Source organism: Solanum dulcamara, chromosome 1 (genome assembly GCF_947179165.1).
Source record: "Solanum dulcamara chromosome 1, daSolDulc1.2, whole genome shotgun sequence".
Lineage (NCBI taxonomy): Eukaryota > Viridiplantae > Streptophyta > Magnoliopsida > Solanales > Solanaceae > Solanum > Solanum dulcamara.
Window position 1 is genome coordinate 36,802,183 of NC_077237.1, and position 15,133 is coordinate 36,817,315.

Consider the following 15,133-nt stretch of genomic DNA (forward strand, 5'->3'; position numbering starts at 1 on the left):
TTGGTATTATTAGATTTTTACAATTTCAAAGACTATGAATATAATAAAATTATACATGTTTTCCAGTGGGAGTTTACTTAGCACCGAGTGTACTTTAGGATAAAGGCTCACCCGTGTAAGACCCCGGAAGTTGGAAAGTCAAAAAATGAGGAAAAAAGGATGAAATCCATGAAAGATGCAATATTTGGCACCAGTTGTAGACCAAGAAGGCCATTACGGGCTGTAGTCAGCACCACGGCTTGTGACAAGACATCGTGGTGATTTTTCTAAAACTCATTCCTATAAGCAAGGGACCATAGGCGGTAGTGAGCACTACGAGCCATGGTTCCCTCCATGGTGACCCCTCTCCTAAGGTCCTTAGAAAATTTCCAAAGACAGGGACTACGCTTTACCCCCACAGGCCATATATCCCTTCACAGAACATGGTGGGTCCTGTGGTGAGCACCCCTACAAACCCTCCTACAGGTCCTACACCACGTCCGTGATTCACGGATTGTGATAAACTCCGCGGACTGTGAAGGTCTCCATGAAGGAGGTCCTCAAACTTTTCCCCGCAACCCCCAAGATTTAAGATCCAAGTGTAACTTCAAGGACACCACCACGGGCCATGGTTAGGATCACAGACCGTGATGGGTCCTCATTAAAGTCCTAGGTTTCAGTTAAATGAAGGGTAATTTGATCATTTCTCTATTCTTTCATTAATGTATATGGACGTTTTTGGGACTAGATTCATTATATAATTGTCCTAAATACTCCTAAGTCTATTCTTTTCCCTCATAAGCTCTAATATCACTTTTAAAACTTCTCTCCCAAGGTTCCTCAAGAGACCTTCATGTTCTTCAAGTTTTGGCTTGGAATTCTTCAAGAACAAGTCTCCTTTTTCAATTCCAAGTTCAAATTCATTTAAGGTATGTGGGGGGTGATCCATGGGTTCTTTTCACCCATGGAGTCTCAAGGTCTCTACTCAAAATCTCATTGATTTCAATTGGATTTGTAACCCTAGTTTGATGAATTGCAATGAGCTATTTCAATTAAATTTTATTCTAATATCAACAATCATTATAAGTATGATTCTACATAAATTGCATGATTTTAAGTTCAATGATGAATGCCCATGCATGAAGCCATTTTCAATGATGAGTTACATGAAGTATGATTATGAAGTTCAATGATTTCAAAGTGTTCTCATAGTTTTTATTTAATTTGACTATGTATATGAGTTTTACTTTAAATTCAAGCATGAATTATGATCATGGATTAAAATTATGTTAAAGATATGAATTACATGCAAGTTATGAACAAAGGTGTTTTAGGATCCTTAATTGTTGACCTAGGAACCTAATGACATGAATAATACATGTATGATATTGCAGTGTTGAAAGGCTTATATTCACGTTGCAAGTATGACATGAAGATGTGCTAATCATGAATTATGAAGTTTATGAATAACTTTATGATATATGTTAAGTATGATTACTATGTTATGTATTCTGTGGGATTTGACTTAGGATCGAATGATGACTTGAGGTGAGGTCTCGACCTACAGGGTCTTTATATAAAGTCTCTTGTCTCATAACTATGTGCCACCATAAGAATTCTAATTGGACTAGCTAGTGGATCCATATATAGGGTATGTACATGACCTGCATAGAAAGATAGAGTCTACCTTAGAAAGTAGATTCCCTTTGTTCCATTATATGGGGAGATATGGAGATTCCTACCTAATCAAGTGACTAATACGAAGTTCCAGATTGCTCTTACTATGTTATCCCAATTCGTGGCCAACTAAGGGGTTGCGGTTCTTCCTAATGTTCCTACTTTAACTTCTAGAGTGAGGGACTTTGCAAGAATGAAACCTCCCTAGTTTATGGTTCGAAAGTTAATAAGGATTCTCAAGAATTCATTGACGGGGGTCTATAAGATAGTAAGTATTATGGGGGTGACTTTAGAAAAGAAAGCAGAGTTGGTGGCTTACCAACTCAATAGTGTTGCTAAAGTTTGGTATACTCAATGGAAGTTGGAGAGGTTGTATGAAGGTCCTATTGGTTGGAATGCCTTTCAGCTTTCTTTCCTTGATCACTTTTTTCCTCTTGAGCTAAGGGAAGCCAAGGTTTTAGAGTTCATCAATCTTAGATAATGCAATATGGGTATGAGAGATTATGCCCTTAAGTTCACTAAGCTATCCAAGTATGATCCTTCATTGGTTGCCGATCCACGTGCCCAGATAAGTCAATTCATATCGAGGATATCTGACTTGGTTGCGAAGGAATGCCGTATCACTATACTTGTTAAGATAATGGATATATCTTGGCTCATGGCTTTTTCTGAGCAAATTGAAGGAGAAAAACTCAAGGAGATAAGAATGAGAGACTCTAAGAGGGCCTGATATAAAAATGGGTTTTCAAATGTCAGGACCGGTGATAGTAGTGACCATTCTCAACAAAGTTAACCTTAAGGAAAAAAGTTTATTAAGGATAGGGTACCATAACCTAAGGGTAAAGGTGGAGGTGTGAGTGCTAGTAGCCCCACTTTTCCAAAGTGTGCTAAGTGTGGAAAGAATCATGGAGGAAGATGTTTGATGGGAATGGGTGCTTGCTATGGATTTTGTAAGGTGGGCCACAAGCAATCCAAGTGCCCTCATGTTGTCAACAAAGGTAGAGAAGGTCTTCCTCAAGGACAAATAGCCTAAGGAGGCTAAGTGAAACAAGGTTCTTGTAATACCTCAGAAGTTGGAAAGTCTTAAAACGAGGAACAAAGGATGAAATCTCAGGAAAATGCAAAAAAACTAGCACTAGTGCTAACCAAGAAAGGCCATCACGGGCCGTGGTGAGCACCACAACAGTGGTGAGCAACCGTGGTGGATATTCAAACACTCAGACCTACAGGGAAGGGACCATGACGAGGGACCACTTACCTTAGTGAGCACCACGGACCATAGTTCCCTCTGTGGTGACCCCTCTTATAAGGCCTAAGAAAATATTCCAAGTCAAAGGACAAGGATGACCACCACAGTTGTGGAGCTTTTCACGGACCACGGTGTAATCCGTGTCACTCTTGCAGGTTCTCCTGCAGAACCTGCACCACGACAAATTTTTAAGAGCCGTGTTGCCCTCCACGGACCATGAAAGTCTCCATAGAGGCAGCTTAGAGACTTTTGAACAAACCTCAAAAATCTTTCCCCAAGTCATTTACCATGGGACACCACTATGATCCATGGTGAGAACCACCATGAAGGGTCCCTGTGAAGCCCAGCTCGACCAGACTTAATAGGGATATTTTGGTCTTTTCCTATACTTTATAAACAAAGTGAGTTTATTTTGCGGGCTTAATTCACCTATATAAAAGACCTTAAGTCTTCTAAAGCCCTCATTCCTCACATAAACTCCCTCAAACAAAATCCCTAACCTCTTAAGTTCCTCTTAAGTCTTCCACTCCATCAAAAAAGCTAGGGTTTCATTCCAAGAAGATCAAGTCTCTATTATTTTTAAGTTTGCATTAGGGTTTCAGTCTCTAAGGTATGTGGGTCTCATTCATGGTTTCTTCCACCTATGGAGCCCAAATGTTTTTCCCCAACTTCATAGTTCATGTTCAAATGGTGAAATATTATTGGTTTTTATGCTATGATTCAAAATGCATGGATTGTTATTTATTTAAAGTTTATTTATCTATCTTAGTCTATATTGACTATTAATTGCCTGATATTTATGATTTTATTAAAGCTACTTATATGAAGGCATGAAAAAGTTTTAAGGAGTTTTGGTGGGTTGTTCAAAGATATCTAAATTGATGCATCTAATTACTCTCATGCATACTAGCATTGTTTAAAATGATTTAAAGGTTGAATGAATAGAACCCACCTAGATTTACTATGTTCTCAATGAAGTTTGAATTGAAAGTTTTGACTCTAAAATGAATATTTATGAAAATAAATGTCTATGAATAAAGGGAGTCTCAAGAAATGAAAGAATGATAAAATGATTATGAAATGACGTATTCCACTTGTGAAGGTTAATTCTCACTTGTATGAATCAAATTAAAGTTTTTATGAGCTATTCTACCGAATGATATTTTGATGATCTAAATCTATGTAAATGATTATGTTCTTGCTATATGAATTATTCCATGTGATTGACTTAGTACCGAATGGAGTATTTAGTAAGGATTGGGTAAGGGAATCCTACTAGCAACCCCTTGTGCCATTAACTATGCGCCAACATAGGAGCCTTTCTAGTCTTAGGCTAGTGGATCCACAAGTAGCACTTAAAGTTAAAGGTAAAGAAATAAATGATGTTGATGGAGTTCTACCCGGTAAGTAGTCTCCCTGTGCCAACGTAGGGGGTTATGAGGGATTTTATGTAATATTTCGAATGATTTTAAATGTCGATTATGGTCATTATTTCACAAAATGAATATTTCAAATGTTATTTATATGATTGATTATATGTAGATTACACTATGCTTCATACTACATTAATGTTCAAATATTTATTTAATGTTCATTCATGCTTACATACTTAGTACATCAAATTACTAACTCATACTCTTTTTTCTATATGATATAACCATGTAGGGATCGACATTGCTCCGCATTCTCCTCCACGTGGCTAGTTTAATCGTTGAAGGCTACTAATTTGGTGAGTTACCATTTCGGGAAAAATACCCCTTTATCTCTTTAGCTTATGATTTATATAGATGTTTGGATTCCTTTTTGGGTACTTTTTCCATTTATTATGAGGATGAGATAGGGACTTGTCTTAGCCCCCACCAAGTCTAAAGTAGTAGGTATTATTGGACAAATAGACTATGTTGATGTGGATAATTACTCTTATTCCTTGTTGTTTTTCCCTTTCTCCGATTATTCTCTTTTATTTCTGCATATTATTGAATGTTATTACCTATGAAAAGCTAAATGAATGCTAATAGGCTTGGGTGAGGTACCTTCAGATGTCTCATTCGCCGTGTCGTATCTAGGACCTAGACTTGAGTTGTGATAAACTTGGTATTAGAGCTTGAGGTTTTGAATGGTTCTCAGAATCCAACATACCACATCGAATAGGGTCTTTTTCATGGTTTTAAAGCACATCACAACTATGAATAGGATACTATGGGACGTTTAGAAAAGTTCTTACTTTTTTCAAATTCATGTCATTCCCTGGAGTATCCTAAGACTTCCACTAACTAATAAACCATTTTATGTTCTTTAGATAATGCCTCGAAGAAGAGCACCTCTACCTAGAGAAATGATTGATGATGAGGACCAAGCTCCTTTGGTTCTCGAAGCTCTACATCATGAGGAGGGAGTGACCCATGCAGAATTTCAAAATATCATACATTATTTACTCAAGCCATAGCCAAGGCATTGCTCCTCCACCTCAAGTGCCTACTCTGGTTTCTCACATTTAGGACTTCAAGATAATAAATCTTCTAGATTTTGATGGTTCCAAGGTAGATAAGAACCCTATGGAGTTTATTGATGATGTTTACCGAATTGTGGCTATCATGTGTGTGCCTTCAAATGAAAAGGCCGAGCTAGTGGCCTATCAACTCAAAAGTATGGAAAGGGTTTAGTATGAGCAATGGGTTGTGGAGAGGGGCGAAGATATAAAGCTTATAGGATGGGAAGAGTTCAAGAGTGCCTTCCTAGACCGCTTCGTATCTTAGGAGCTAAGGGAGTCAAAGATCCAAGATTTCATTAACCTTCGCCAAGGAAGCATGAGTGTGAGGGAGTATGCCTTAAAGTTTACCAAATTGTCTAAGTATTCTCCTTTAATGGTCTCCGACCCAAGAGCAAGGATGAGCAAATTTAGTTTTGGTGTCTAGTTTGGTATCCAAGGAGTGCAAGATGGCCATGTTGGTCAAAGAGATGGGCATCTCCCAACTCATGACATATGTGGAACAAATTGGAGAAGAGAAGTTGAAGGAGAGGTCAAGAGGGTTCAAGAAGGCTAGAGTTGATGGTGGAGGGTTCAATCCTCATAGGTCCGATTATAGCGGTAGTGGAAAGGGCCAATGTAGGAAATGATTCATGGGGAAAGGTTTCACCAATACTCCTCCTTCAAGGTTCAATAAGGACAAGAGTGATAACCCAGTTGTTCGAAGAGAGAATGTTGGTGCTCAAGCTTTCCCCACTTGAAAGAAGTGTGGAAGGACTCACAAAGGGGAATGCTTAGTCGGCTCCAATGCATAACTCAAATATGGTAAATCGGGCCACTATGCTAGAGATTGTAAAGGTGGTGGTCGTAGGCCTCAAGGCCAAATTTCTCAGGGTCAACAAGCTCAAGGAGGTGGCCAATGCACCAACCACTTTTATCCCTTGTATGAGAGATAAGTGGTTGAGGAAGCACCCAATGTTTTTACCGATATTTTAAAGGTTTTTGCTTTTGATGTCTATGCATTATTAGATTATGGTGCAAATTTTTCATTCGTTACTCCATTCCTTGCTAATAGGTTTGATGTGTTACCAGAAATGGTAATAGAGCCCTATTTGGTGTCTACCCTCAGTAGTGAGTCGGTTGTTGCTAGAAAAGTCTATAAGGGTTGTCCCGTATCTATCTTGTATAAAGTTATTCCTTGTAATCTCATAAAGCTTGACATAGTAGATTTTGATGTTATACTAAGGATGAATTGGTTACATGCATCTTATGCTTCAATAGATTGTAGAACTCGTCGAGTCAAGTTTCAATTCCCAAAAAAGTCTATTCTTGAATGGAAAGGTTATGATTCGGTAGTGAAAAGGTTCATTTCTTGTCTTATGGCCAAAAATTTGATTGCTAAAGGTTGCATTTACCACATTGTGAGGGTTAGGGATGTCGACTCCATAAGTCCTTCTTTGTAGTTGGTCCCCGTAGTTAATGAGTTTCCCGATGTCTTTCTTGATGACATTCCCAGTACCCCTCCTAAAAGAAAAGTTGATTTTGATATTGATCTCCTCCCAAATACCCAACCTATATTTATTCCTCCTTACCAAATGGCCCTGCTATAATTAACGGAGTTGAAGGAATTATTAAAGGACTTGTTAGAGAAAATGTTCATAAGGCCAAGTATTTCACCATGGGGTGCTCCCATGTTGTTTGTAAGGAATAAGGATGGGTTGCTTCAGATGTGCATAGATTACCGTCAATTGAACAAGGTGACCATTAAGAAAAAGTATCCAATCCATAGAATAGATGATTTATTTGATCAATTGCAAGGGCAAGTCAGTTCTCTAAGATCGATCTTCGGTTCGGCTATCACCAACTAAGGGTGAGGTAGTGTGACATTCCCAATATGGCATTTCGAACAAGGCATGGTCACTTTGAGTTTGTGGTGATGTTGTTTGGGTGGACGAATGCGCTGGTAGTGATTATATATCTAATAAATAAGGTGTTCAAACCTTACCTTGATACTTTTATGGTACTCTTCATTGATGACATCTTGATTTTTCTCGGCGTGAGGAAGAACATAAGAATCACTTAAGGGTTGTGCTTCAAACCTTATAGAAAAGGCAATTGTTTGCTAAATTTAGTAAGTGCAAATTTTGGTTAAAAGAGGTGGTGTTTCTTGGTCACATAGTATCCGATTATGGGATCAAGGTTGATCCTAAGAATATAGAGGCGGTCAAGAATTGGCCTAGACCATTGTCTCCTTCGAACATTAGGAGATTTTTGGGTCTAGTCGGCTACTCTAGAAGATTTGTTGAAGGGTTCACTTCCATCTCATAGCCTATGACAAAATTGACAAAAAAGAAGGCAAAAATTCTTATGGACGGATGAGTATGAGAGGATTTTCCAAACTTTGAAAGATCGACTTAGCCCCATTCCTATCTTGACTTAACCAGAAGGATTATAAGGGTTTGTGGTGTATTGTGATACTTTAAAGATTGTTTTGGGTTGTTTCTTAATGCAAATGATAAGGTTATAGCCTATGTTTCTAGGCAATTAAAGGTGCATATATGTAACTACCCTACCCATGATCTTGAGTTGGCGGCCATTATATTTGGTTTAAAAATTTGGCGGCATTATCTCTATGGGGTACATGTGGATGTGTTCACTGATTATAAGAGCCTTCAATACGTGTTCACTCAAAAGGACCTCAATCTTAGGAAAATGAGGTAACTTGAACTCCTCAAAGACTATGACATGAGTGTGCATTACCATTCGAGTAAGGCCAATGTTGTTGCTGATGTACTTAGTAGAGTATCTATGGAGAATTTGGCTCATGTGGATGAAGGGAAGAGGGAGTTGGTGAAAGATGTGCATTGGTTGGCAAGATTAAGGGTAAAGTTGAGCGATTTTGATAATGGTGGTATGTTTGTTCATAATAAGTACGAATCATAATTGATGATGGATATTAAGTCAAAACTAGACCTTGAACTGACATTTGTAGAGTTAAAGGAGTAGGTGAAGGAAAATAAGGTAGAGGTCTTTTCACAAGGGGAAGATGGGGTACTTCATTACCAAGTCCAGTTAGGTATTCCGAATATGGATGTTTTAAGGGGTTTGATCTTGAAGGAGGCTCATTATTCTTCAGACTCTATTCATCCTGGTTCAAATAAGATGTATCAAGACATAAATGAGGTTTATTGATGGAGTGGCATAAAAAAGGACACAGCAAGGTTCGTGGCTAAAAGCACAAATTCCCAAGAAGTTAAGGCAGAGCACTAAAGGCGGGGTGGCCTAGCACAAGCCATTCCACTTGGAAGTAGGAAGATATGAATATAGACTTTGTACTGGGTTTACCTCATACTCGAAAACTACATGATTCGATATGGGTGATTTCTGATAGAATGACTAAGTCGGATCACTTCTTACCTGTCAAGACAACTTATAGTGCCAAATATTATGCTAAGTTGTATATTTAAGAGTTGGTGAGATTGCACGATGTGACATTGTCAATTATTTTAGTTCATGTAACACAATTTACTTCTTATTTTTATAGATCATTTCAAAGGGGTCTTGGTACTAAAGTGAAACTAAGTACCGTATTCCATCCTTATACCGATGGGCAAGCCGAACGGATAATTCAAACACTAGAGGATATGTTAAAGACCTGTGTGTTGGAGTTTAAGGAAAGTTGGGATAACCATAATAATAGTTACCACTAAGGCATTGAGATGGCGTCGTTTGAGGCTTTGTATGTGAGATGATGTAGGTCTCCAATTGGTTGGTTCGTAGTTGGTGAGATGACCTTATTGGGTTCCGATTTAGTGCTTGATGCTTTGGAGAAGGTGAAAGTCATTAGAGAAAGGTTGAATATGGCTCAAAGTCATCAAAATTCCTATTTTGATACTAGGAGAAGGGATCTTGAGTTTAGTGTGGATGATTGGGTATACTTTAAGGTTTCACCCATGAAGGGTATAGTTCGAATTGGTAAGAAGGGGAAATTTAGCCCTAGGTATATAGGGCCATTTAGAATAGTGAGACGTGTTGGAAAGATTGCTTAAGAGTTGGAGTTGCCTTTGGAAATTTCCATGGTACATCCGGTGTTCCAAGTGTTTATGTTGAGAAAATGTATGGGTGCTCATAGTTCCTTTGCCCCATTGGAAGTAGTGAATGTTGAAGAGAACATAACCTATGAAGAGGTCCCAATTGAAATTTTGGAATGGCAAGTTAAGAGATTGAGGAACAAAGAAGTTGCATCCGTTAAAGTCCTTCAGAGAAATCAATAATTGAAAGGGCTACATGGAAAGCGAAAGCAGATATGATGAAATATTACCCTCACCTCTTTTATTCCAAGGTAATAAGTTATTCATCCTCAAATGTTTAAGACTCCTATGTTTCAAATTTTCCTAAGTCCTCATATGCATGCATGTTCATGAAGTTGAATTTTAAAGTCATGTTTTATGCTAAGTTTAAAGATCTCATGTTTTATACATTTCAAGTGTCATTATATTCATGATGGGTTGCTAGTCCTCATGCCGTGTTCTATTCTATGCTAATAATTATCTTTTGAGGATGAATGTTCCTAAAGGGGAGATATTGTAAGACCCTAGAAGTTAGAAAGTCCTAAAATGAGGAAAAAGGGATGAAATCTCAGAAAAATATAGAAAAACTGGCACCAGTGATGACCACTAAAGGCCATCACACGCCTGGTGCGCACCACAAACTATTTTGGAGATTTAGATACACAAACCTAAAGGGATGGGACCATACACCATGGTGAGCACCACTGACCATAGTTCCTTCTGTGGTGAACCCTCCCCTAAGGCCTCAGAAAACATTCCAAGGAGCTGAACATGAATCACCACTATGAGCCGTGGAGCTTTTCATGGACTGTGGTGTGATCCGTAGTGGTCACTCCTAATGAGCGTGCACCACGGCTACGTTTCACAAGCTACGATTTCCTCCACGAACCATGAAGGTGTAAGACCCCATAAGTTAGAAACAGAAAAGTCTCAAAATTTCAAATCCATCCGTATGAATGAGTCCCTTTACAGCTTTTAGAGCTTTTCATGGCTCGTAAGGCTGGGTCGTAGAGTGAACCTTTGAGGATAAAGTTGATGTTTTTCTCAGGAGAGGTTCTACAACCTTCCAATATGAGTCATCCTAAAAAACACAGGTCGTAGAAACCCCTCGTCAACCAGAGTTCACGTGGGACAACTCGTAGAAGCAATGACAGGTCATAAGAATCTCCCATCCTTAAACTTCAAAGACTACTATATTTGCAGGTTTTCAGACCTACAGGACGAGCCTTGGGAACAAACCGTTCCTCAGACAACGGGTCGTAAACAATGGTCGTTCATAAACTTCAGAGACTATGTTTTTAGGCTCTTTTCTCAAGCCTGCAGGATGGGTCATTTGGATGACTCGTCGTTACTTCGAGGACTCGTAGAAGGGTGTTCGTAGGGCTAATTTTCGAGATTTAATGAAGGCTAATTGTGTCTTTTCCAAAGTTCGATTCAGTGAACCTAGACACTTTTATGACCAAGTTCAAGTCTATAAATACTCTTTTCTTCAAAACAACCTTCTATTCAATTCATTCTCTCAAAATTTCCAAGGCAAGAAGTCACAAAGTCTCTCAAGGTTTCTCTTCAAATTCAAGCTAGGGTTTCCATATTTCTTCAAGGTTCTTTTTTAATTCCTAGTGAATTCAAGCAAGGTATGTGGGGATTGATTCATGGGTTCCTTTCATCTATGAAGTTCCAAGGATTTTCTCAAAGTTTCTTTCAAATTCAATTGATTATGAACCCTAGTTTTGATAAATTGTATTGGGCTGATTTAATTCCATTTTTAGATGTTATCAATGATCATTATATTTATATTTCATATGAATTGCATGATTTTAAGTTGAATTATGAATGACCATGCATGAAACTATTTCCAAGTTAAGATTATGAAGCTAAAGAAGATTTTCATGAATAGATTATGAGTTTAATGATCTTATGATGAAAGTTATAATGATGATTAAAGTTAAACATGATTTTATGAGTTAATCATGAATTAAATGATTTATAAAGATAGTTTTTAATAAGTTAAAGCTGAGATTATGATTTAAAAGTTAAAGATTGTGATGATGATCAGAGTTTAGATCATTAGATGATTTGAGATGGTGATAAGGGAAATTCTCGTCGATAATATGGATTCGTATGAATCATCAAGTTAGATGAGATACTCCTAAATGTTTTAAAGATGGATTGATAAGAAGTTACTATCTTTCCTTACTATGTTATGATTATGTTTTTATGAGTTTCTGTTGGGATATTGACTAAACACCAAGAGGACTTCTAGGCGGGGTTCAGTCGAATAACGTAGTTGATTATTCAAGAAAATACTTGTAGTTAACTTAATGGCCTAGCTAGTAGATCCGCATAGCCTAGTTGAGTTTAGTTATTTTTGGAGTATGCCTCGGCAAGGTAGCCTCCCCTATTTCGATACAGAAGTCACCGGCCTGTCTCAATATAAGAGTCATTGGATTCCATGTAGTAGTTTGCATGGTCTTAGTTGTCGATTAACAGTCTTATCCCATACAAGATGAAGTTAAGGTTTAAGATGTTAAGTTATGATTTTATGATGAAGTTCTATGATATGCATTGACCAAGAGTTTATTATGTTTTACAATTGCTTTAGATCTATTTTCATGGCTAGAGTTTACTTTAGAGTTGTAAGAGTTGGTGAATCCTAATTCTACCGAGGACAAGACTTCATTTCATTTTTCTTTTGCTTACACATTTCTTCTATTGCTAGGGTGAGCTAGGAGCTTATCCTAAGCACCTGATAAAGTTAAACTAGAGGCATGTTCAGATGATGTTATGGTGTAGTCCGATTTGGATGTTTATAAAGTTGTCTCCTATTGTCCCCTATCATACTTCATGCTTTCTGCCGCTTATCTTTATGATATTCTTACCTTATGTATGCAATGAGTTCTAAGATGGATTATAGTTGGGGTCCCTCGTATCCCAATCACCGTGTTACGACTAGGCCCTATGTCGGGTCTTGACAAACTTGGTATCAGAGCACAAGGTTTAAAAGAATCTTAGGGAGTCTAACATGCCGCATTAACTAAAGTCTTATTTATTGGTGTGAAGTATGCCACATCTATGAATAGGAGGCTATGAAATGTTTTAGGAAAGGTCTCACTTCTTTCAAGATCTATATTGTGTGGTAGAGTGGTTGAGTCTTTTCCCTCTAATGCTTGTTCTTTGGAATTTTTAGAATATTCCTCTATGAAGATATCCCATTAGAAGAAACGTGGTTGAAGAAGAGCAACAAGCTCTGAATGATATTATGAATGATCAAATTTCTAATGTCGAGTTCTAAGCAACCTTTCAAGCACTTTCTCTAGCCGTTACGACTCAAGTGAATCGTAAGATGGTTACTCCCATGAATTTGAATGCTAGCACAGCTACAATAAGAGTTCATGACTTCATAAGGATGAATACTATAGAGTTTTGGGGTTCTAATACTGATGAGAATCCCCAAGAGGTTGTTGATTGTATCCATAAGATTGTTGAGATCATGGGGATTATCCCGGTTTAAAGTGTGGAGTTTGGTATGTACAATTAAGGAATGTTGTACAAATTTGGTTTGATTAATGGAAAAGTGAGAGGCCTAGAGAGGCGGAGCCTATAACTTGGGATGAGTTCAAAAGGGTATTTGTTGATTACTTTTTCCTAATAGAGTTTAGGGAGGTTAAGGTGAAAGAGTTCATTATCCTCAAGCAAGGTGGTATGAGTGTGAGGGAGTATGCCCTCATGTTTTCTCAATTTTCAAAGTATTTTCCATTCATGGTTGCTAACTCAAGAGCTCGTATGAGCAAGTTTGTATCAGGTGTGTGAGATGTGGTTGCAGCGGAGTGCAAAATGGCTATGTTAATTCAGTATATAGATATATATAGACTTATACCTATGTGGAGCAAGTATAAAGTGAGAAATTGCAAGAAGAGGGACTCTAAGAGGCAAAGGACCGATGATAGTGAATTCTCTTGTGCTATGTCCGAAAGTGGTGGACGATCTCATTTTTGCCAAAGGTACTCTGACCAAGGGTTTTCTAATTCTACTACTCCAATTTTGATAAAGATAGGGTGACCAAACCTAAACCTCAAGGAGGTTCTCCCATTGGCCTAGCTACTCCCGCATGCAAGAAGTGTGGTAGAACCCATAAGGGTAAATGCCTAGCCTGGTTGAATGTGTGCTACCGGTATGGTAAGTTGGGTCATCATGCTAAGAAATATAAGGGTAAAGGTATTTTTCCTCAAGGCTAAGTTTCTCAAGGTTTCCAAGTGCAACCAAAGGATGGTCAACGTAATAATAGGTTCTATGCTCTCCATGGTAGGCAAGAGGTGGAGGAGACGCCCGATGTTGTTAACAGTATGTTATGATTCTTTCACTATGACGTTTATTCTTTGCTAGATCCAGATGCAAATTTATCTTTTGTTTTCCCTTATGTGGGCATGAGATTTGATGTTAGTCCTGAGACATTGTCAGAGCCTTTCTCCATTTATACTCCCGTAGGTCAGTCAGTTGTGGCTAAAAGAGTCTATATAAGTTGTCCGTTTATGATTTTTTATAAAGTTACCTTATGTGACCTAGTTGAGCTTTAGATGACCGATTTTAATATCAACCTTGGGATGGATTGGCTATATACATGTTATGCTTCTATTGATTGTAGAACCCAAGTGGTTAAGTTCCAATTCCCTAATGAGCCAGTCCTAGAATGGAAGGGTAGTAACTCCATGTTTAAGGGTCAATTTATTTTGTGCCTTAAAGCTCAAAAGATAATTTCCAAGGGTTGTATTTATCATCTTGTGAGGTTTAGGGATGATAATTCAAAAGCCTTTATCTTAGAGTCGATCACTATTGTAAATGAGTTTCAAGATGCGTTTCCCGATGAATTACCTGATGTCCTTCCCGAAATGGAAATTGATTTTGGTATAGACCTTCTTGCAGATACTTGACCTATTTTTATTCCTCCTTACTGGATGGCTCCAGTGGAATTAAAGGAGTTAAAGGATCAATTGAAGGAATTGTTGGACAAAGTGTTCATTAGGCCAAGTATTTCTTCATGGGGTGCTCCCGTATTGTTTGTTAGAAAGAAGATGGTTTACTATGTATGTGCATTGATTACCGGTAATTGAATAAAGTAACCATCAAGAATAAATACCCAATTCCAAAATAGATGACTTGTTTGATCAATTTCAAGGGGCAAGTTACTTCTCCAAAATATATCTTCGTTCCATTATCACCATTTGAGGGTGAGGGAGTGTGACATTCCCAAAATGGATTTTCGGACAAGGTGTGGCCATTATGAGTTTCTAGTCATATCGTTTAATTTGACCAATGCTCCCGCAACTTTCGTGGACTTAATGAATAGGGTTTTCTAGTAATACCTAGATATGTTTGTGATTATATTCACTGATTATATTTTAGTTTATTCTCTGAATGAGGAAGAGCATGAAAATCACTTGAGGGTTGTATTGCAAACTCTAAGAGAGAAACAATTATTTGCAAAGTTCAACAAATGTGAGTTTTGGTTAAGGGAGGTGGCTTTCCTTAGTCACATTATGTCTTGGGCTTAGCCGGATACTATAGGAGATTTGTGGAAGGGTTTTCATCGATCTTGTCACCTTTGACCAAGTTTACTCAAAAGAAGGTGAAGTTCCAATGGTCGGAAGCATGTTAAAAGAGTTTCCAAGAGTTGAAGGATCATCTCACTACCAC